Source organism: Rhinolophus sinicus, chromosome 7 (assembly GCF_057876585.1).
Source record: "Rhinolophus sinicus isolate RSI-liver-muscle chromosome 7, RSI-T2T, whole genome shotgun sequence".
In the NCBI taxonomy this organism is placed as follows: Eukaryota; Metazoa; Chordata; class Mammalia; order Chiroptera; family Rhinolophidae; genus Rhinolophus; species Rhinolophus sinicus.
In genome coordinates this window covers 24,913,492-24,936,091 of record NC_142507.1, presented here as the reverse complement: position 1 = coordinate 24,936,091, position 22,600 = coordinate 24,913,492, and the positions used below count along the sequence as shown (strand labels likewise).

Below are 22,600 nucleotides of genomic sequence, written 5' to 3'. Positions count from 1 at the left end.
GATCATTTTAACTGATTAAGAATCAGTTGTCTATTTCATCTCTGCAATTCCGAGCGTTTGTTGCTTTCACACTTCACTTATTTTTTTTTTTCCTTTCAGGATGAAACCCAGTGTGTTGAAGATGATTTCTCTATAGGTTTTGCTTCAGTCTTAGGTGAATTATTGATATATCTATATTACTAGTATTTGGAATCCATATTCTGGTTCAGAATTTTGAAAACATTACCTAGCTTTTAATTTATCAAAAGAGGAAGGTTATAAAATCAGCTTTTAATTTGTGCTATTTGACTGAGTCATAAGTACAAACTTGGAATATTGTCCCAGTCAGTTCAAGTCAGCCAACAGCTTTTTAATGGTCACTTTAGCAAAGAATGTGATGTCATTTCTCACACATTTAAGAATTATATCCCTATATTGGTACGGAAGGTACATTGCATAAATATTTAATATAAGCTACCATATTTTTGAAAGTGGATAAAAATCAGGGTCATTGAACAAGTTTGCCAGAAATCAAATCAAACTAAGAAATACCTAGTTGGCACCTACCAGTCCTTGGCAGCATAGCTAGGTGAGCAGCCACTGTTTTCAGCTACCGCACTTCAAGTGCTATTTACATCCATTTGTGATACAGGCAGATTTATCTTCTGTTTGCCTAGGTTTCCTCATCTATAAAATTAGACAATTGTAGTGAAACCTAAACCTACAAACTAAGATTGTTGTGAGAATTAAATGAGCTAATGCTTAGATTCCAGTGGGGCACGGAGGGAGAGGGGAGAGGAAAAGGGTTAAGAGGGGAAGGCTGCTGCAGAAAGGGTTGGGGACCTGGTGGGGGTATCTGGCACAGCAGGGGTCCCCTGAAGTGAGACTGTGCTCCTTGGGTAGTCAGAGGGGACAGGACGGGTGGGACCAGCAAGCGAGCCTACTCACCCTCAACGTGACTACGCCCTCCTAACCAGTCCTGCATGGCCACGGGTGCCCCTTGTTGAAGTCAGCACTCCCCCAACTGATTTATAATCAATGGATAAAGTGGGGGGAATGTAGAATAATTCCAAATGCAGATGTCAGAATCTCTTCAGTCATGAGGGAGGAAGCCTTAGTGAAAATGTGGACATGAACTCCAACAGATATTTTGTCTGTCAAATATATTTGTAAGTCAGTATAAGAGTTAGCTCCTCGGAAACAAAGCAGTCCCTTAAGAGAAAATGTTGCAGCACAACTGGGATTAAGCCCTTCAAAGAATTCTTCTAGGAGAAACCAAAACTCTGCCATTGAATTTCCTCATATTATTGAAACAAGCAGGTAATGATTCCTGTGTCATCCTGAAACAAGACTTGAGAGGAGAGATTCTTTTTTTTTTACACTGTTTATTTGTTTGTTTGTTTTGACATTCAACATTATTTTATATTAATAGCAGGCGTACAACATACTTGTTACATATTTATAATGAAATGATTTCCCTGACTAGTCTAGTACCCACCTGGCACTATGTATAGTTATTACCATATAATTGACTATATTCTCTATGCTTTAAATCTCCATGACTATTTTGTAACAACCAATTTGTACTTCTTAATCCCTTCACCTTTTTACCTTGCCCTTCGACTTCCCTCCCACCTATCACCCCAATAGATCTACCACCCATCTGACACCAGATATACTTATTACAATATTATTGACTACATCTTACATCCCCATGACTACTGTGTAACAACCAATTTGTACTTCTTAATCCCTTCCCCTTTCTTATCCCTAGTCCCCCTCCCATCTGGCAACCATCAAAATGTTCTCTATAGCTATGAGTTTGTTTCTGTTTTATTTGTTTCTTTATTTTGTTCTTTAGATTCCACAAATAATCAAAATCACATTGCATCTGTCTTTCTCTGTCTGACATACTCCACACAGCACAATACCCTCCAGGTCCATCCATGCCACTGCAGATGGCAAGAACCCATTCCCATCCATTGCTGAGCAATATTCCATTGTACATATGGACCACCTCCTCTTTATCTATTCATCCGTTGATTGATACCCAGGCTGCCTCCATATCTTGACCACTGTAAACAATGCTGCAATGAACATATGGAAGCACACGTCCCCTCAAAGTAGTCTTTTGGGTGTCTTCTGATAAATACACAGAAGTGGGATTGCTGGGACCTTCCTTGTCTCCTGTTATAGCCTGTGTTTTAAAGTATTTTGTCTGGATAAGTACTGCCACACCAGGTTGGTTAGTTAGTTAGTTAGTTAGTTAGTTTCCATTTTCACAAAATATCCTTTTCCCATCCTTTTACTTTTAGTCAGTGTGGGCCTTTTGATCTGAAGTGAGGCTCTTAGAGGCAGCATACGTAAGAGTCTTATTTTCTTATCCATTCAGCCACCCTATCTTTTGATTGAGGCATTTAATCCATTTACATTTAAAGTAATTTTTGATAGATATGTAGTTATTGCCTTTTATTATTCATATTTTTGGTCTTTTTTGTTTTCTTCTACTTCTTAAAGAAGCTCCTCTAACATTTCATGTAATACTGATTTGGTGGTGATGAACTCCTTTAACTTTGCTTGTCTGGGAAGCTTTTTATCTGTCCTTCTGTTCTAAATAATAGAGTTGCTGGGTAGATTAATCTTGGTTGTAGGTCCCTCTTTCTCATCACTTTGAATATTCCATGCCAATCCCTCTGGCCTACAGAGTTTTTGTTGAGAAATCAGCTGATAGTCTTATAGGAGCTCCCTTGCGAATAACTAACTGCTTTTCTCTTGTAGCTTTTAATATTCTCTTTGTCTTTAATCTTTGGCACTTTAATTATGATGTGTCTTGGTGTGAGTTTCTTTGGGTTCATCTTTCTTGGGACTCTCTGTACTTCCTGGGCTTGTATATTTATTTACTTCACCAGGTTAGGGAATTTTTTTCATCATTATTTCTCAAGTAGGTTTTCAATTCCTTGCGCTCTCTCTTCTCCTTCTGATATCCCTATGATGCAAATGTTGGTACAGTTGATGTTCCACAGGACCCTTAAACTATCCTCATTTTTTTGGGATTCTTTTTCCTTTTTGCTGTTCTGTTTGGGGGGTTTATGCTACCTTATTTTCTAAATCGCTGATTCAATCCTCTGCTACATCTAATCTACTGTTGATTCCCTCTCCCCGAGATCATTTAGCATCCTAATAATAAATGTTTAGAACTCTGTGTCTGGTACACTTGCTTGTCTCTATTTTATTTAGTTCTTTTTCTGGAGCTTTGTTCTGCTCTTTCATTTGGGACATGTTTCTTTGTCTCCCCATTTTTTTGCCTCTCTGTATTTGTTTCTGTGTATTAGGTAGGGCTGCTATGTCTCCTGATCTTAGTAGAGTGGCCTTACATAGTAGCTGTCCTGTGGGACGAACGAGTGCAGTCTCCCTGGTCACTAGAGCCAGGTGCTGTAGGTGTATCACTTGTATGGGTTTTGTGTGCCCTCTTATTGTAGTTGAACCTTGGTTGCTGTTTGCACATCAATGGGAGGGACTGGCCCTCAGGCTGCTTGGTTGTGAGGACTGACTGTAACCACAGTGGAGGAGCTGTGGTGCAAGGGTTGACCCTACAGAGCAAGATCTGTCTCCACAAGGCTCTGGTGCCTTCCCAGTCTGCCCTTTCGATGTATCATCCTTAGAGGTGGCCAGGTGATATTCCACCTTGATCTGAAGCTGGCCACTAGGTGTAATAGCCCTGGGACCCCCTGGAAGGGGACCCACTGCAGGTCAAGTTTAGCTGCAGCCTGTGTTCTGCCTGAAGCCACAAAGCAATCCACAGATGGTCACCACCTGAATTGGACTTAGAGGTGGCTTCAGAGGCCAATCTTCACATGGAGGTTGGCTGTCACTAGTATGGACATAGGGCTGCTCAACCAGAGGTACAGGACATGCTGAAGCCAGATGCTGCTTGTTTGGGTTTTGTGAACCTTTGAGAGATTTTATGAAAGTCAGCAGCATGAGCTAAAACAAGTTGTTTTTATGGAAAAGCCACTGGAAGTGGCTTGGGTGTGCCCAAAAGTTGGGTAGGGCAGAGTCTCCAGGAATCACTAGGGCAGGGAAGATGAAAGGTGATAGCCAGTTTACTGAGACACAGAAATGGTATCTGCCTGCATCTGCATGCAGGAAGGGAAGGTTCATCAAAGAAACAATGGTTTCTGCCAGCTCCTTTCTCTGGGAGAAAGCTGACCCTCCAGCCCTCACCCTGAGGCCAGACAACTCAGTTCCCCCCTGTATGTCCCTGGCACCTTTTGAGCCCCTGCCCCAGTGTTGGAGCTCAGAGCCAATGAGTCTGTCAGCAAGTAAGTCCATGTGTGGGCCCTTGAGGAGGAGTGCCTGGGACTCCAGTCACCCTCCATCTCATTCAGCCACAATCTCCACTGGTTTTCATACTCAGAAATTATAGGGACTTCTGTCCCAGGCACTGGAAACTTGGGCTGGGTAGCCAGGTGTGGAGCTGGAATCCCCTGCTCCTCCATTGGGGACCTCCACAGCCAAGATATCTCTCCCAATTTTTAATGATCACATGCAGGTATAGGACTAGCCCTTCCATGTCTCTTCCCCTTCTACCTGTCTCGAAGTGGCTTCTTTTGTATGTCAGTAGTTGTAGGGCTTTGGTTCAGCTAAACTGAACGATTATGGTTGTTCTGTAGTTTAGTTGTAATTGATGTGGTCCTGAGAGGAGGTGAGCACAGTGTTTACCTGCTCCACCAACTTGATCAGAAATCTGTGAGAAGAGATTCTTACTCTGGACATGATCTGTGGGATGGGAAGTAGAAACATTCCTGTTCTACAAAGACACAAAGTTTATTGATAAAAAGTTTGGTAGAACTAGAAGTGGACTTCAAAAGAGATAGAGGCAATATGAGGTAAGCTCCATACATAATAAGGGCAGCATTTCCAGCAGAACTGTAGGAAGTAGCTCTCTGAGACAGAGGTTGCAGGATACTGTGGACTTGTATTTTCCCCTGAGAACTTACAACAAGCAGTCGAAGACTCTCTTTTATAATAAAATAAAAATATAGCTTTCTGAATTAGTGTTTGAGAAATGCCCTTTTCCTGCTGGCTCAGATTTAGGCCCCAAATAGCATTTGATTTGACAGCATACAGCCCCTGTAAGCCCACATTCAACATTTTTTGACAAATTTGATCCATCCTTGGTTTCTACAGAAGATGAAGAAGATAAGCTTAGAGAGAGAAGGTGGCTTAGTATTGAAGAAGGGGTTGAACCCCTACCAATGGACAAATACATACGAGGTCTGACAATTATGTTTGTGAACTTGTTGCAATTATGTTGCTAAACTTTTTTGGTATCATATGGAAAATTTATTATGAATTTTACCAACTGTACAGTTAACCAAATTTGCTACTTGGAAGTGCTGAAAAGGCCAGATGAAAAAGTTAGACAACCTGAGCTTTTCGCCAATGCATCACGACAATGCACCAGCTCCCATGGCACTGTCTGTGAGGGAGTTTTTAGCCAGTAAACAAATAACTGTATTGGAACACCCTCCCTACTCACCTGACCTGGCCCCCAATGGCTTCTTTCTTTACCTGAAGATAGAGGAAATATTGAAAAGAAGACATTTTGATGACATTTAGGACATCAAGGGTAATACGACGACAACTCTGATGACCATTCCAGAAAATGTTCCAAAATTGCTTTGAAGGGTGGACTAGTTACTGGTCCACCATAGCTTCCTAAGGGGAGTATTTCAATGGTGACTATAGCGATATTCAGCAATGAGGCATGCAGCACTTTTTCTAGGATGAATTTGTGAACTTAATTGTCCTTCCTAGTACATTTGAAGCCACTGCACAGGTTAATCTGTAATATAAACTGGAACCAAAGACAGCTCCTGGAATGAATGAAATGAGGGCAATTCTGCAATTCCACAAGCTAGTTGTGGCTCAGAAGAGTGTACAGCCACACTGTGTTTGCCGTCATGTAGACAGAAGCAATGTCAGGTATCTAGGAAGAGCCATGCCCATGTTAATAGACAAGGAGCCTGGAAAGTCCATACATAAATTGATTACATATACTGCCTTGTGCCTTATTTGCTTCAGAACACAGGTAATCCCTGTTCCTGGGGTGTGATGGACTGTTATGAAGCAGAAGCCCTTCTTGAAGGGAAACCTGAAGGCACATTTTCGCTCAGAGACTCTGCACAAGAGGATTATCTCTTTTCTGTGAGCTTCTGTTACTAAAATAGGTCTCTGCATGCCCAAATTAAATAGTGGACCACAACTTTAGTTTTGATACTCACAACCCATGTGTATTTCCCTCCTACACAGTAATAGGCCTTTTGGAATATTATAAAGATACCAGGTCTTCCATGTGTTTTGAACTATTGCTTCCTATCTCACTAAATAGGACTTGAGCCTTTTAGCCTGCAATATATCTGCCATGTAGTAATATGCAGATGTACTACATACAATGGAATTGATGGGCTCCCTTTACCATCAGTGTTATAGGATTTTTCAAGAGTATTATTATAAATATAAAATTAGAGTTCACTGGTTAGAAGGAAAACCAGTCAAGGCAAAGTAAACTCTCCTGTCCCCAAAGGTCATTAACTAGATCTGTTTTTATGTGCATTAGACAGTATACCTATAGCAAGCACATACATCAGTGTTAAGTTTCTTTTTAATACAGTATATAAGCTTAGTGTTACTATCTGTCAAATGTGGTGTGCTGTTACTCAGAAAAATGTGGTGCCTATTGAGACAACAGAGGATAGAACTACAGGTGTTCAGTAAGGCTACAGAAATATTTTGTCAATTTAGCTAACCACTTGGTTTTCAATGGCTGTGGTAATTGAGTGAGGCAACCCTGGGGCATTTGCTATGAAGAATTCTATATCTTACTGAGGAACAAATATTAATATCTGATGAGTATTTCAACAGTGTGACTAATGTTTGAAATTATTTTTTTCAAGAATTTTTCTATAAACTTCAAAAAAGTAGTGATGTTTATAGTTACTATAAATCAAGCTTTGAAAATCCAAAATAAAGACTGCCTTCCTTTTAGAAAAAAAGAGTGCAATTTTCTGGCCACAGGGCATAGTGTATTTCAGTGAAGTGTTTATATCATTTATAGTCAGTCTCCTTTTCTCTTCTGCAAAACATACTGTTAAGGAACCCAGGTTTTCAACACAGAAGTACTTAAAATTCCAGACTTATAAAGATGGTAGAAGAATTTTATTTAAAGGCCTTGGGTATCAATTTTTTTTATAAGTACTTTAACTTAAAACACTTTGGAAATAACTGCTGCAACGTAGTCCTGTGTGTGATTTTTAAAGTTGATGTGCAGTTTAATCGTTGATTCAATGTTGGATCTTTTCCTATGCTCATGATGAATTTGTGAATCATAAAAAAAAAAAAAATGACACTAGAAGATGCCTAAACAAGTCAAATAATAATAATAACTACAATGGTTGCTGATGTTGAGATTATTTTTAAACTGTAATAATTTGGATGGCAATATTCATCTCTTTGTTGTAAACTCTCATAGTTGAATTGCTTAAGTACAATTTATAGAATTTCAGTGCAATTCATTTTTAATGGAAAATCTGAAACCTAAATTACAGATTTAAAAGCTACTGTACAACCACTGTATCTGTAAATAACTTTACTTAGCATATTTTTGTCACTTAGAATAGTGTGTAATACTATTTGAGTGAGCTATTTTGGAAGTAATATCAAGTTGTAGTGTTTGCTTCTTACTATCGAACTGAATTTACAGTTTGGTCCTAGACATTTTGCACTAAAGTAATGGAATCCATTCTTGTGTCTCTTTGTTAATGTGCTCTGTACCACTGGCGAGTGCGCCTTCGTTTCCTTACCTGCTGCTACAGAAAGTTATTTTACATCCTGATGACTATTGCCAGGGCAACAGAAAAGAAAAGCTATATTTGTATGCAACACTAAACCTTTGTCTGCTAATGTATATTTCTGCTTACTGTGCCTTTTTAGGGCTGCTTTTTGTGCTAATAAAGTATGTTTGATGTTCTCCTTGTAAAGTAAAATAAAATACTTAGAACAATGCCTGGTACACAGAGCAAGAGTTCAATTCTTGTTAGCTATTATGTAGCAAATTTTCCCCATAGAATTCTGCAAATATAATTGTTCAGTGACCTTCCTCATGCTTTGCTGTGAACCCAAACAATCTTTGATGAGTAGCTATTTAAATTTTAGTTATTCAGACTTAAAGTATTTGGTAGATTTCGCAGGCTGTTCCTTCCAGTATGTCAACCCAGCACACATACTATCTTGCAGATTCATTTTTCTACTCAGCATCTTTGGTCCTCAAGATTCACATCCTCTACCTCAGCATCAGGCGTCCTTTTCTTATGAAAGCCTTCCTCTAGCACGGGGGTGTCCAAACTTTTTTCAACGGTTTTCACCAAGGGCCACATGTGGTACAATACACAAACAGCCGGGCCACTCACTCGAGGTGAAGTACGTATTGCCTCACATGGTTTATTTAAGTAAGCTAAATATATTTTTGGAATTTGCTGCGGGCCAATTAACAATGGGTAATGGGCCGCAGTTGGCCCACGGGCCACAGTTTGGACACCCCTGCATCTAGCACAAACTCTATCAGTTAGTAGAGAAGTGTGTTTAATCTCCCACAATGACTGTAGATTTGTCTATTTCACCTTTACATTCTGCCATCTTTCACTCCATATATTTTGAGGCTATTTTATGTCATAGCATTTACCATTTTTACATCTTTCTGGTGAATTAGACCATCTTTGAATTATTTAGAGATATCTTCCAAGCTGTTTTTCTTTTAGTCTTTTATATCTTTGTCTCTTGCTCAGCCCATTAATTAATAGCAAAACAATTATATAAGATTGGGTACTATCATGGGCTCTGTTTAAATTGTATGCACCATAGAGAGCTCTATGCTGCGTATTTTTAAGTATGCCATTATATTTCTGGATGGTCAAATTGGCAAAGTATTGTGTTTTATGGTTATTTTATCAGAATTGACTTGTAACATTTCAACTAGCCTTTTCATTCATGCATTTGACATTTATTAAGTATATTCCATGTGCTAGACCTCAGCTAGGTAAGAAACACAAAAAAGGAATACTCTGGGTCCTCAGCTTGATTATAACCCAGTCATGTAGAAGAATTCAAGTGTCATTTTCCTAGGATTATATCATTATTCATTCTGATTATTATGGTGAATATTATTTTTGTGTGTATAGTTTTTTTTATAATTTCGGAACTTTTAGGATAACCAGAGTCCAGTTTTATAAAAATAAGGCTAGGACTAATTTTAGGTGCTTTAAGCAAGTCTCTGGAAAGATTTCTGTATAAAATAAGGAAGTATAGAAATCACTGGCAAAAGTTATGTGGCTCAGTCAGAACATGAGAGAGCCTGAAACTCTTTTGCAAAGCCCTCATTCCTCTTGCTCTTACAGCAATGTGGGCACTATCCAGACATTACAGACACATGAAACTGTCTTTAAGTTGTTACTTTATATAATGTACACTCTTCACTAAGTTGTAAAACAAGGGCTGAAGCAAAGTCTCACTGATAAATGGATTATGAGCCCTTATCATTGCATGGGTTTCTCCATACATCCATTTCTAATTTAATTTAATTGCTAACCTTCATTTCATTCTCTTTTAGAATCTAGTAGGTTTGTCTGTATTGAGAAAAGACATTGAAATGAGGAAATCAAAGAAGATTTAACAAGACCAGCTCTGGAAAGAAAAGGACTCTGTGTCCTCAGTGAGTTGGAGCCAAGCATAAGGAGAAATGTGTCTTTCTTGCCACATTCCACTTATAAAATGCTTTCTATGACATGCAGGTCTATCAACTTCTAATTGAACAATGTAATATATTTTGCGGTATAAAATCTAAATTTCAACAAAGCTAAATGACTTAATTAGGCTGGAGCGGGAACCAGGATTCCACAACCTAATCCTCCCACTCAATCATTGCAAACCCGCCCCAAACTGGAAGATAGAGCTTCTTAGAATAAAAACCAGGAATTGAGTTATAATTAGGAATCTACTCTAAACAGAAGTAAGGGAAATGGATGTGTTACTGACACAAATATTTCTAAAAATTTATGTAACTAAAAAGTGTTCTAAACATAGTTTATAATAGTAACTTTCCTTATAGCAAATGATTCTTATAATCAGAAACTGATTTTTTAAAACCACTAGATTATTTATTTTAAAAATATACTGTAACAGATCAATATAAATAATACTTTGTAAATATTCAATACTTATTAAGCACCAAGTACAGTCTTAAATGTATTTCATGAACTATCTCATTAGACATCATAATAGCCTTTGAAGGGTTATCATTGTTCCCACTTTCCAGATGAAGTAAATGAAACTCAGAGAGGGTACACAAATTGTCTAGAATCATTGTTACTAGGAGGTCAAGGTGTGACTTGAATGCATGGAATCTACTTCCAGGACCTCAATCACAATGGGTGTTTGCCCACAGGATGCTAGCCCATAACCCACCTGTGCCCACAGCCCCCACAGGTTCCTCATCACCTCCACTGCTTGCACCTGTCTGAGCCACCCCCTTCTCTGGCCTGAATGACTCAGACTCTCTTCATTGGCTCCCTATTTCAATGTTGCCCAGAACATAAACACTCTTCTCTACAGCAAGCAGCGCAGTCTTTTTGGAACATAAATCCTATCATGTTTCTCCCTTCTCAGAATCTTCAGTGGCTTCTCATCACACTCACACCTACATTCCTCTCCTTGATCCAGAAGATCCAACAAGACCTGGCTCCTGTCCCTCTTTCCAACCTCATTTCCTGCTCCAATCATGCTAGACTTCCTGCTACTTCCTAAATAAGTCTTGTTCATTTTCTCTTAGGGCCTTTGCTGCTTACTATTGCCTCTGCCTGAAATATCTGTCCAATGATATTCAATAGGACTTATTCTCTAATTTCATTTGGGTCACTGCTCATGTCACTTTCTCCAGGAGGCCTTTGCTTCCCACTAGGAAACTATGTAAAGTGTATCTTCACCCTGTTCCATCACTGGCTGTTTCCTTACCCTGCTCTTGTTTTCATCATTGAATTCAATATTACCTGATATTATTTTATTGTCAGTTGTTGATTTGTTTATCATTTTACCATTAAAAAGTAAAACACATGAGAACAGAGACTTTGTATCATTCATTATATTATATTTCCAAGACCTAGAAGAGTGCCTGGAAAATACTGAGACTCAATAAATATGAATTGAATGAAATGCTTAATTAAAGAGTTAAATATCCTTAGGATAGATATTAAGAAAGAGTAATCACTACCAGATTAAAGGGCATAACATATAAAGGTCATTGATATATGTTGCAATTTTATTTCCAAGAAATTTGTGTGATGAACATTATATCACATTTGAATTGTCAAAAACATTAAAGAACCTGACAAAGGAGAGCATCCCAAATGAAGAATGATAGCTAAAGGTGTATAACTCATAGACAAATTAGTGTCTAGCGTCCTCTCTGGAATTTGTTTTCAATGTGACTAATGGGTGAAATTAATTAGCAAATTTAAAAATCTTACTAAACCGGTAGCCTTGCAGTAGGGGAATGACCATTAAAATACGGTGCTTGAGTCATTACTCACTGATTCCTTCCATTTTCCCAATCTATGATCCTAATCTCGGCTTGGAACTCAAGTCTAGAGGAGGGAAACAAATGACAGAAATGTTTTTTTGACTTTGGAAATATTTTGACTGAGTTTGTATAAATTAAACTAGTAAAGTTTATTAATAAGATATCTAAGCTAGTGTTTCTACAGAATTATGGCATCATTTTCACTTGGGAGTTTAATGTTAAATGAGTTGGCTAATTTCTTTCTTTCTTTCTTTCTTTCTTTTTTTTTTTTAACTTTGCAAGGCCTCAGAACATATATTCCACCCTGAATTTAAATATGGTCTCCTAGATGCATGATATTTGTTCTCTAAGAATAAGTTCCAATGTCAATCTTTTATGAAAAATATTATAGCAAGTGTTATATGGAATTCCTGCCAGGAATAAAATAATTCTTTTTAATTAAGCATCCCAACATGCAAAAATAGAAGGAAAAAAAACTATTTATCATCAGAAAAACCAGTGTCAGAAAAACTGCTGTTCAATTTCTAAAAGATGGAAAATAGTCTTAAATGTTTTGACAGAGAACAAAATTCACAAACAAATGGAAAATTTGTGAATAACAACAGAATTTGGAGAAATGTTACAACCCAAAAATGTTCACCAGCTGCTTAGAGATCAAAATTCTAGTGTTTCTTGTGGATCATTTAGTTCTATACCACAGTAATTACAAGAATCAATAGCAAATGGGAGCATAAAAAGAGTTAGTGTATTAGTTAGAGTAAGCTGAAGTGATATTTAGCTAAAGGATTCCAAAATATATCATGCTGGAAAATAATGCACATGAAGATTTTTTTTTACTTATGTAACAATCCAAGAAAGAGTTCTTGGTCAATGGGCAGCTCACTGCCACATGGTGATTCAAAGATCCAGGTTTCTTCCATATCGTGAGTCAGGAACCTCCTTGTCTGCATTCAGATGACCAAAGGAGAAAGAGAACCTGGACTTCTCACACCCACTTCAGCAACCTTAGTCTGGGCAGGGCACATTTCTCTTCCTCTCACATGTCATTCCACTGTTGAAAAATATTCACTTGACCACATCTGGTAACAAAAAGTGCTGATAAATGCAATGCTTTGCTGGCCAACCACATCCCAGTGACCACTATTTACCGAGAAAGAGGAAAACAGATTTAGTGACCAAAAGCCATCTCTGTAAAAGATATACACTATTTAATATTAACATCCATCAGAATCTCAATGAAAGGAGTTATATATCTATGATGTGGTAGAGATTGCTAGTTATCTGCCAAGTCATTTTCCCTTTCTTCTATTATATTAGGGCCCTTGCATTTTACGCAAGTACATGGTCACTTACATTAAAGATCCATTTCCTAAACTCCCTTATATTTAACTGTGATCGTATTGCTAAGTTCTGGCCAAAGGGAGGAGCATAGAAGTAGAGTGTACTATTTCTGAGTCATACCCTTAAAGGGAAGAAGGATACTCTCTCTTTCACATTCATTTAACTTCCTGCTAACTGGAATGTGATCAGCCAAATGACCTGATAAACCATCTGAGACTATGTAAATGAGAGTAAAACTCTTGGTATCATGGAGCAAAAAGATTCAAGGGGGCCTGTCTTTTGACGATATACCACCCTACTTATGCCCAGATAGTTAAATGAGAGAGAAATACACTTTTATCTTGGGTAAGCCACTCTTTTTTCATAAATCTCCATTACAGATGCAAAACCGATAACTAATACGTATGGCAAACAATATGGAATTCTGTTCAACCCTAGTTTAACGTTTAAAATGTCATAAAAAGGAATGAAAGAAAAGAACTCAGCCAAAAATAGAAAATATAAATGTATTGATTCCAGCTATATGACATAAATTGAACTAGATATTAATGGCCTTTTTCATTAAATGTGTGGCTATTGAAGGTGAAATAATAATAAAAAATAATCACCATCTCTGCTCAAGAGCTAAATTCATCCTTACGGTGTTTATAAAAAATGTTCCTCGGGTTATTTAGACAATTGCCTGGAAATGTTCTGAAGGGTTTCTCTGTATTCCTCTAGAACATAATGTGGTAGTATTTGCCAAAAGAAGGATATTTACCTCATCAGACCAAAGCAGACTTCAGGTACCATTTATCATGTGTAATTATTCACTTCACAGACACACGTGAGCATGCACAATCTAGGTTACCTGTTAGATCTAATGCTCATGTGAACAACATCAAAAGTAAAACTCCCAATCAAGTAAAGAGCACAGCTTCAATTCTGAATTTGGGATTGTTGTAAGAGATGACAAGCACTGTTGTTATTCAGGGTTGCGTGTGGTGCACTAGCAACAGATAAAGGGATTTCCACTGATGGCCAAGAGAATGTAAAATGAAGGGTCAAGGTAGGCTAAGCTCAGAGATAGGGGACAAAAAGGTTGGGAAGCAAAGGCCTAAACAGAAAATTCCCTCTGACTTTTGAAGAGTATGTTTATCAGGCATGTGTATGTGTGTATGTGTGTGTGTGTGTGTGTGTGTGTGTGTGTGTGTGCGCGCGCATGTGTGTATACATCAAAGGGCTGAAACTGCTTAAAGGAGAAACTACAACATAACCACCATTCCAGGCCCCTGATTACCCAGTGGTCAGGCCTCTCATCATCTTAAAAGAGCCACACATCCATGCACGTTTAAGCTTTTCTGAAGCTTTCCTAAACAAAATATTACTAGATGGTTACAGGTTATGAAGTTAAAATTAATATTATTGAAACAATCATTTCCAAGCAGCAAGCAGGCCTCCACATGATGGTTCATGTATGGGGACTCATCTCCAGTCTCTGACTCTCCAGTTGTCTGAGTCCACAGAAATGATGGTCTCTTCATCAACAGCCACTTTACCCTTAGGGGCTCTTACTCATTAACACATGCCCTTTCCCTCTGGAGGACTGAGAGGTTGTTGGTGACAGTACACCCTAGTTTCCTGCCTATATAAATCACCCACTGATTATTTTTTTCTTTATTATAAACTAAGCAAATTGATCCAGTCACATCTAAAAGGAGGAATACACGAGGTCTGACACTTAAGTTCTCGAACTTGCCACCGTGTACTTACATTGGCAGCATTGTACAAACAGCTCAGTAAGATTTCATAACCTTTGTATATCAGTGTCTCGCAGCTGTGTTCATGTCAATATGTGGCAGTGTCTTGCTAAGTGGCATTGATTATTGTCATTCCATGTTTTTGTGTGCTGTCACGAGAAAGTCTGTGCTTGAATTAGAGCAATGAACAAACATGAAATTTCTTGTTAAGCTTGGCAAGAGTGGAAGTGAAATCAGGGACATATTAGTCCAAGTTTATGGAGATAATGCCATGAAGAAAATGGCAGTGTACAAATGGATTAAACATTTTTCTGAGGGGAGAGAATGCATCACTGATGAAGAGGTCAGGGTGGCCAGTAACAAGCAGAACTGACAAAAGCATTATAAAAATTCATCAAGTTGTGCATCAAAATCATTGGCTGACTGTGAGAAGCATAGAAAATCAAGTAAACATCGATAGAAAAAGTTAGGAAAATCTTAGCTGAAAATCTTGGCATGAAAAAGTGTGTGCAAAAATTGTCCCAAAGGAACTCACTGATGAACAAAAGCAAAGGAGAGTCGAAGTTTGCCAAGACCTTTTGGAGAGACAAGACGATGTTTTGGGCCATGTTATCACTGGTGATGAAACACGGGTGTACCTATATGACCCTGAAACAAAGCGTCAAAGTGCATAATGGAATCAGCCAATTCTCCACGAAAATAAAAGTTCCATCAGTCCAAATCAAGAGTCAAAACAATATGTTGCTAAACTTCTTTGATATCAGAGGGATTATTTATTACGGATTTGTACCAACTGGACAAACAGTTAACCAAGTTTACTATTTGGAAGTGCTGAAAAGACTGCGTGAAAAAGTTAGGCGAAAACGGCATGAAATTTTCACCAATTCATGGCTCTTGCATCACAACAATGCACCAGTTCACATGGCACTGTCTGTGAGGGAGTTTTTAGCCAGTAAACAAATAACTGTATTTGAACACCCTCTCTCCTCACCTGATATGACTTCTTTCTTTACCCAAAGATAAAGAAAATATTGAAAGGAAGACATTTTCATGACATTCAGGACATCAAGTGTAATACAACGACAGCTCTGATGGACATTCCAGAAAAAGAGTTCCAAATTGCTTTGAAGGGTGGACTAGGCACTGGCATCAGTGCATAGCTTCCCAAGGAAAGTACTTCGAAGGTGACCATAGTGATATTCAGCAGTGAGGTATATAGCACTTTTTCTAGGATGAGTTCATGAACTTGATTGTCAGACCTCATATTTTTATGTCTTAATTTACAGACAGAATATAACATATGATCATACAACATTATACAACAATCCTAATTCATATAAGGTCCAATGTTTGTGTTCACATATCCAGAGGGTGCTAAAAAAAGTATACATATTATAAGAAAGGAAAAAACTGCATTAAAATTGTAATAATATATACCGATAACAAAAGATTAATACAAGTCACGTTTGACTTCTGCAGTTACAAGAGGTGCTCAAAGCGGTTACCATCGGCTTAATTTTAATACAGCTTTTCCTTTCTTAAAACATGCTTACATTTTTTGGCACTCTCTGTATATATGGACATAAGCATATATATATATATATATATATATATATATATATATATATATATATATATATATATATCTTATGTGGTAAATTCTATTGTCATCCCATTGTTCAGACAGGACTTGAGCCTGTCTATTAGGAGCCATGTTTTCCACCACAGTGCTATATTGCCTCCCAACTCTTTCTCCTATGAGCTGTGTGGCTCTGAACTCTTCACTTGCCAGGTAAAATGAGAATAATAACAACATCTACTCAATAATGTTATCAAGATAATTTGAAGCTAATCCTAAAAGATTTGAGAACATAATTTAAAGCTAACCCTAAAAGATTCGATAAACGTCATCTAAAAAAATACTAGTTTATGCAAACCAATCCATTTGGTTATTATCAAGTTATCATTGAATAGTAACTAACACCATATAGGCTTCTATGTATGACAAGGATGCTCTCAAACTGTGTCAAATCATGAAATTGGGTATGATTGAAAAGACACCAAGACAGTAGATACTGTCAAGGAATCATTGTTGATTTGGGGTGTGATAATAGCACTATAATTATCTAAGAAAGTGTTTTTTTCTTAAGATGCATACTAAAGTATACTGAGTATGACATGATATGCTTTAAAATTCTTCAGCATTAAGCCAAAAGAAAGGCATAGATGAAAAGAACATATAAAAGGATTACGGTTATGAAGTTGGGTGATGAGTACATGAATGTTTATCATATAGTGCATATTTGATTTTTTTCAAAATAAAATATTAAAATAATTTTTTAAAAAGAGCACCATAAAAAATTGCAGAGCTGACTCTTCAAATTCCCTTCAGTAGAGTGCCATATTTTTGGGTCATGGGCTCTGCAGGGGAGCCTCAGGAATGGGAGTAGAGGGGGCAGGGCAGAGTTCTTGGTTCTTTGTCCACTTGCAACCAGAATTGTTCAACTTTTGCCTCTTATCTCTAACGGAAAACCATGTAAGAGTTCATTTACATAGGAAGATGAGGAAGGCATTGTACAACTGATTCAGCCTCCTTGCTCTTCCTTTTTGGCACTTTCGGATCATGAGCCCTCCCACACTTTTGAATCTCTTGGTATCAAATTGTATCACATACTACCTTCCATTTCACTTTTATCTATCAACTCCAAATCATTTCCCTTCATTTCCAGGAGATTTTAGCTCTTAGTTCACTGTCATTTTCACCATCACCAATCTGCTTAATTTTTGGTAACTTTAACCCCATGTATAAATGATGCTTCCCACCTCCTGGCCTCTCAGTTTCTCAAGTTCTCTCCTCCAATTATTCTGTTATTCACCTTACCTCAGTTGCTCCCTCCCAGAGTTTAAGTCAAAAGCCTTCCCATAAGCCAATTCATGAATAATGCCCTCTGAGTACTACCTGCTATCACCCCCAGTACTCCCACCGTATCCACCATCCTATGTGCGGGGAAGTGTTGGCCTTTTCCACTATCTTTCATGATGTTGATGTCTTCATTCTCTTCTTTTTCTAATTTACATTCCAGGGTCAGTTATTTTAATACATCTCATAGATATGCCCCAACTCTCTTGACTCACTTCATTATATTTGTTTGGCAAAACCACCCCAGTAAACCCAACACAGTGTCTACTTGATCCATGCATCCATGTAGCAGAGCATGTCTGGAGAAACACACACAGCCATGCTGACTCAGCTCCCATTGAATTCAAGAACACCAATCTCAAGTGGGGCCTCCAGCTACAGGTTTACTAACAGTCTCCTGGATCATGTACTCTTCATACTCTAGAACACCATTAGCCTTCATCTTATGCCTCAGTCTTCAAATACCTCCTTGCTTGCCTCACTCTCAGTTGATGACTTTGCTATCGACTTTACTGAGAAAATTCAAGCAATCTACAGAGAACCTCCAGAGATTATCTACCAGGTTTTTGCGTCTACCCAGAACCTATGAATATGACTTTATTTGGAAATATTTGGATCTTTGCAGATGTAAGTTAAGATGAGGTCATATTACATAAAGGTGGTCCTTAAATCCAATATAATTAGTGTTCTTATTAAGAGGACAAGAGACACAGAGGAGGTACACACAGAGAATGCCATGTGACCATGGAAAATGGAGTGATGAATCTATATGCCAATGAAGACCAAGAACTGCCAGCAACCAGCAGAAACTAGGAGAGAGACTCTCCTTCAACCTGTCAGAAGAAGTCCACCTTGCTGACACCTTGATTTCAGACTTCTGGTTTCTGGAACTATGAGATAATAAAATTCCATTATTTTCAGCTGCAGTTTGTGGTATTTTGTTATGGTGGCCCCAGGAAAGACACATAAACTCCATTCATCCACTCATTTTTCTTCACAGACCTTTCCTTCCCACGTTTTAACACAAATAAACCCTCCACACTCCTACGTAAAGCCAATCCCTCTTCTTGTCAACTTGATCTTAGCTCCTCTCACTTACTCAGGAACATCACTTATATCTCTCCTTTTCTCATCATCCACATTTGTTTTTAATTTCTTTTGGATAATTGCCAGTGGCATATAAACATCCTGTTATTTCTCTAATCTTAAAAACAAAATAATAAAACAAAATAAAATCTTCATTTGTCCCTACTTTCCCTGCAAGCCCCCATCACTTTTATTTGCTCCCGTTTGCAGCAAAACTCCTCCAAACTGCTTTCTATACCCCTCTGTCTCACCTACCTCTCTTCCATTCTCTCTGTTTCATTCACATTAGGCTTTTGCCATTCATGAAACTCTACTTGCCAAAGTCACCAATGACTCCAATGTGCTTAACCAATGATTTATTCTCAGTCTTCATCTTATTGGATCAATAAGCACCTGACACAACTGTTACCCTCTCTTCTTTAACAATACTCTCTTCATTTTGCTTTTAGGACCCCACATTGTCTCATTTTCCTTCTTTGTCACCAATGGTTTTTTTCAGTTCCCTTTAGTAGTTCCTCCTGCTCCCAAATCCTTAACTTTGGAATACTCCCAGGAAAATGCCCTTTAATCCTCTTTCCTTTCTATTCTCAACCCCATACTGATTGCACAGATTTAAATATTCTCTATACCAATAACTTCTAAATGTACCTTTCCAGCCAAGACCTTTCTCCTGCACTCCAGACTCATAGCAACTGCCTATTTGATATCTCCACTAGGATGTCTAACATATACATTAAATTAACATGTCCAAACTGAGCTGCTGGTCTTCTCCCTTGTCCCAAACCAGCTCTACCCACAGTCTTTCCCACATTAAAGGACAATAATTCCCTCCTTCTAGTTGCTCAAATCAAAAGTTAGAATTGAGTTTTGCATCTCTCACATCCCGCTTTAATACTTCATTCTTCTGCCTCTACCTTCACAGAAGGTACATCAAAATTCTGGCTGCCTGCATTACCTCTGTCATTACCATACAGGTTTTCAACACCTCCATCTCTCCCTTGGAGAGGCAACTGCCCATTACAGGTCTTGCATCTGCCCTTGCCCCACCACCTGCAACCAACAATGCAGTGGTCTCAACAACACAATGTTTCCCCATTTTACTGAGTATAAGACAACGCTCTTACAATGACCTCTAAGGCATCATGCTCTGTCACTGGTTATCTTTCTGGCCTTCCCTTCTACCTATCACTCCACCCCTATGTGCAGTTCAACACAATGGACTCCTTTCTTGTACATACTGGGCTCAACACTCCACAAGGTTTTTGCTCTAGCTCTTTTCCTTACCTAAGACATCCTTCTCCAAAAAAGCTCCATGGCTAATCCTTTCATGTCCTTCAAGTCTTTATTCAAATCTCACCTTTCCTACAAAGCCCATATCGGCTCCCCTACTTAATGCTGCAAGCAGTTTTTCACTCTCCCCCAAAGCTCTTGATTTCCCTTCATGCTCTACTCTTTCTTTTTATCCATACTTATCTTCTTCTCACATACTATATGATTTAGTTATTTATTATTTTTATTGATTATGCTCTGTCTCCCTGCACTAGATGTCAAGCTACTTGAAGGAATTGTCTTTGTCTGCTATGCTCATCATGTATCCCAGGCACCTAGAATAGAGCCTGGTTCACAGTGAACATTCAAGCAACACTTGTTCTCTAGGAAAGTCAGTGTGATGGAGTCTAGGTGGCAGCTCCATCACTGAACTGGCTGAATCTAAGGTTACATGATCTAATTCTAAGGTAATGGGTATATTGCCTATCCTTCCATAATATCTCCATAAATATAATCACAGGCAATTTGAGTTTAAATGAGTTTAGGATTTTCATACTTATTAAGTACGTGAAATGCAGCTAAGCTCTGTTGTCAATTAAATGTGGAATCACATATCTTAACTGATAGTCCATCTGCGGGTAGCATTGGCAACCTCTTATGACAATAGATTGGTCTAATAAAAATGCCATTTGTACTTGAAGGTGGACCAAGGGAGCACCATCATCATGGTTAAAAACACATTTTGAATCTCCTTTAATACACAGAAAAAAAAATAGGTGATGAAATCCACAAAGTATTGCAGCACACAACATGGTTAAAATATTTTATCTCAGAAAAAAATTAATCGTCTAAGTCAAATGTTGGCAATAGTCATTCAAATTGGAATCAATGAAGAACCCACAGGACACCTAGCTTTGAGCAATATTATTTTCTAGTGTTTATGCCTCTACTTGTAATCATTTATTGCAACAAAACCTGTGACTCAAATATATGTGGTGATTGATATGTCAGGATATTTAACTAGTCACTGTTCTATGAGTTGAAATAAGCCAAATGGTGGGGAAGGGAAGTTAGAAAAAATAGTAAAAGGACAAAATTTCATGTTGTGACTCATTAGGGAAATTCAACCTTATGAAAAGTAATGAACTGTTTGTCACTACAATGGGTCTCAGATCCTACAAAGAATGTCTATGCTAAACCCAAAAGTGAGGTGCATGTGTGCTGAAAGTAACATTTTTTAAAATGTTCTCAGTGTTCTGTCATTTCCCTGGTTTATCCAGGAAGGCAGACATTCAAAAAAAGAGAAGTATATCTTCAGGTATGTATTAAATGTAAATCTTATTTCAAGTATCTTGCTACTTTCAACAACCTGAATATAATAATAAGTGTAGTGGGAGGCCCTGAGCTTTGTTATTAGAACTAACAATGGAGCTGACAATGGTCAATATGAAGATATCACTATTCAAAGTGTATTTCCCATGAAAGGATCTGTGAAGCACTTCTAGGAGGCCTTTAAAAAACAAACAAACAAACAAACAAAATATATATATATATATCACATATTTATGTATGTATTATATATAAATAGATAGGTTTCTAGGAGGCTTTATAATACATATCATATATGTCATATGCCGTGTGTATATATATACACATATATATACATATATGTGTGTATATATATATATATATATATATATATATGTATATACATATACATACATATATGGTGCCAAAAAAAGTATACACATTTTAAGAAAGAAAAACATTGTATTAAAATTGTAATAATATATACCGATAACAAAAGATGAATACAAGTCACGTTTGACATCTGCAATTACAAGAGGTGCTCAAAGGGGTTACCATCAGCGTCCAGACACTTCTGATTACGACAAACTACTGCTTGAGCAATGTTGACCAAGTGTACATTTTTTTGGCACCCCCGGTATGTGTGTGTGTGTGTGTGTGTGTGTGTGTGTGTGTGTGTGGTGTGTGTGTGTGTGTGTGTGTGTGTATATATATATATATATATATATATATATATATATATATATATGCCATTGAGTATAATTGCTTCAAATATTGTGAAGGGTGAACATCCTTTTGTGACAAAACTCATCTGGGTAATTACTTAATCTGAACACTTTTACACTGTAATGTAGAGTGAGTACTTGAAAATTAAAATGCTATTTTTCCAATAATTTTTCAATGAGACAATGTCATTCAAATATGGAATGCACCAGACATTCCTACTTCACATTTTTGGAGATAGTATCAAACATTGTAATGACAAGCAAACAGGCCTATGTTACATAAGTGCAATGGAATAATTACGAACTGCTGCAAGAAGTAATTCTGTGTGTTTTTCACTTTGATTGTGTTACAATTCTTATAGGCCATATGTTATCTCTCATTAGAAACTTCACTTCAGGTCAGATGTTGCCACACCAAATAATGCTATCCATCCATTGTCCTTTAAAAAAGTAAAATCTATTTGTAAGACTGAAACAGATACGAACTTATACTAATAATTAATTGTTCCATATGCAGCACTGAAGTAAGATGTTGCATTGACCCAGAGACAGAAGGCATCTGCCTCCTCTCTCTAACTCTCCTTACATATTCTTCAATGTT

The 22,600-nt window shown here is 37.7% G+C and overlaps 1 long non-coding RNA gene and 1 pseudogene across 1 annotated transcript in view; one reads left to right on the top strand and one right to left on the bottom strand.

Annotated features, from left to right (window-relative positions):
• LOC148757646 (uncharacterized) overlaps window positions 1-22,600 on the bottom strand; it is a 219,937-nt gene that overhangs the window by 163,228 nt on the left and 34,109 nt on the right. The gene's annotated exons all lie outside the window — the stretch shown is intronic.
• LOC109435022 (suppressor of cytokine signaling 5-like) lies at window positions 1,018-6,550 on the top strand (annotated as a pseudogene).